A 2753-nucleotide genomic window follows, 5' to 3' on the forward strand; every position below is an offset into this window, starting at 1 on the left:
CACGGTATGCCTAGTGGTTGTTGCTCTCCGCCTCTCCTTCACGTTTGTCAGCTTAAAGTTAGTGCTAGCTTATATCGTTGGAGATGTGTCTCTTATAGTTTACTTTTGAACTATTCAACCACCTAGCTTAAAAAAACTCTATTAACGGGCTTCCTTCGGTTATTTCAGCTTAGAGCATCTCCAAAAGTTTTCAAAACCCACTCCCAATCATGATTTCTTTTGCAAGACTAAAAATGCTCTACAACGACTCTCCATTTCAACTTCTAATCTTTCTGCACTTGGAAAAATCAACCCAACCACGCGGAAATATATGTGCATATCAGTCGGGCAATAATTATACGGAATGACGTGGAGATGAATAAGGAGAAGGACAGAGTTTCCAATGCAAATGTACAAGAGAGAAAGAAAGCATAAAAAATGGTTAGTGTGATTTATAAAAATTCGAGATTCCTGATATAAAAATTGTCTTCTAGTACATTTTAGGTGTGAGGTTTTGGCAACTGTTGGAGGAACCCAACAAAATATGCACTCAACTTTTTTAGCCAAACTCGTTGATTTACCAACTACCAGCTGACTTTTTAGGAACTACAAAGTTTTTTGCTGATCTAAACTCGTGATGTCAATGGGGAATTCCCCGTCGGGTACAACTCTCCCATCCCCGACCCTATGGGGATAAAACCTCCCCCGTCCCCGTCCCCATCAATGTCATCGGGGGCAAGTTTCTCCCCATCCCCGTCCCCATGGATTTTTTTTATTTTTAACACATTTTGTAAACTATTTTTAAATCTAACACTATTTTTTTTCAAAACCACTTTTGGCCGCGCCTATTGCCATAGCGCGGCGAAAAGCCTGTGTCGCGCCATGCATGGTGGCGCGGCGGAAGGATGACATGGCGAAGACCGGACGATGCTGACCGCTGACGTGGCAGGGGCTGCCGCGCCATCGATCTTGGCGCTACAGTGACGCGCCCTGATCTGTGGCGCGGTAGAGCAGGATAAAAGGCCTGCGGCCCAGTCCCACATGTCACGCCTGCCGCATCCAGCCGCCTACTCGCCGCGCCTGCCCGCCTCACTGCCCACCGCGCTTGCCGTCGGCAGCGCCTGCCTGCCGCTCCTGCCGCCGATCGTGGCCGCACGCCGCCCGCCGCGCCCACATGTCGGTGCGCCACCCCCTCCAGCCACGCACGGCGGTTGCCCGCCGCGGCCTCCAGCCACCGCCGCACCCGTCACCACCCTCACTGCAGCGCCCACGACTGTCGCCACCGTGAGGATGAGCGCTGTTGTCGTGAGGTACTCCCCTATTGAGTCAAGTTATACATTAGTTGTTGTAGTTAGCCTTGTAGAGATGTTAATATTAGATTAGTTAGTATAGTTATAGTTAGAATAGGTATTAATATTACTATGGACATTACGTATGACGATTTTTATGAATTGATGAAGTTTCTTGAAATGCTTTTGTAGATGGATTATTGTGTTAGAGTTTTATACGGAGGAAGTGTTAGGAGAGAAGATGGTATGTTTGAGGATATGGAAGAAGAATTGTAATGGTTTGATGAACCTCCTAACTTCAACGACCTTTGTGTCCGTTTGAATGCAAAGTTTGGCGGTGATTTCACACTAAAGGGGAGGTTTGATACTAAAAAGACTAGGGCACACTATGTCCTCATGCCCTTGCGTGCCCCTGCTCACTGGTCCCGCTACACTAGGTGCTCCAAGGTTCCAATGTGCCCATGGCTGAGGTGGTGGTGGAGAATGGGTACATGATGCAGGGTGTTCAGGACGGCCCGTCCATTAACGGTGTTGGAGGCAATGAACAAGAATTAGAGATCAAAAGGGAAACAACTCAGGGTAACATGGATTTGGACGGTCAGTTGACGCAGGAGCAATTTCATTCAACTGCAGTAGGCTGTATAAGCAATGACTTCGATGTGAACGAGTTTGAACGGAACGAGGAGGAGCAGGAAGAGGAGGACAAGATCGGTGATGTAGTTAGCAGTGATTCAGATGATTCTGATGATGACCAAGGTGGTACAGATGCTATGCCAACACCGGTTGATGCCATGCTAGTACCGATTCATACTATGCCATTACTAGTATCAACTGAGGTTTTGCATGGTATCTAGGCTCAGGGTAGACTAGTCATAGATTTGGCATCAGATGATACCCCCTATGATTCTTGGGCCAGAATTAGCGAAGCGCAGTAGTATGTTCCACCACCACCTTACATAACGACTGAGCTTGAGCAACTAAGGTCGATGAACATACCTTTCAGGGGCGTTCCGATCTATAGGGATGTCAGCATGATGGATATGGCAGTTTGTGACACCAGTCTCTAAATGTGTAGGAAATCATTGTATGACCATGAGAAAGAAACCCTTAGGAAGGGGATGATATTCAATACAATGTCAGAGATGAAGCTCTTCCTTTAGGACTATGCTATGTATCACCATAGGCCGTACAGTATCACTCATTCGGACCAGGAGTTGAGGTACCACGTGATATGCAAAAATGGTTGTATGTGGAGGTTAAATGCACGAAAGAGACAGAGTGATGGCAAGTGGAGGATAAGTAAAGTTGTCAAACCCCACACTTGCCTAACAAATAGGAGGAAGGAAAAATCATCAGCAGTTCACTAAACGTTACCTTGCCCATCGTATATTGGGGCTCGTTGATGACAATAATGATATTTCGATGTCTTCTTTACAACAGTCCATATCTGAATTTGTTAAGTACGATATGAACTACGGAAAGGCT

The sequence above is a fragment of the Miscanthus floridulus genome, chromosome 8, assembly GCF_019320115.1.
Source record: "Miscanthus floridulus cultivar M001 chromosome 8, ASM1932011v1, whole genome shotgun sequence".
NCBI classification, from domain to species: domain Eukaryota; kingdom Viridiplantae; phylum Streptophyta; class Magnoliopsida; order Poales; family Poaceae; genus Miscanthus; species Miscanthus floridulus.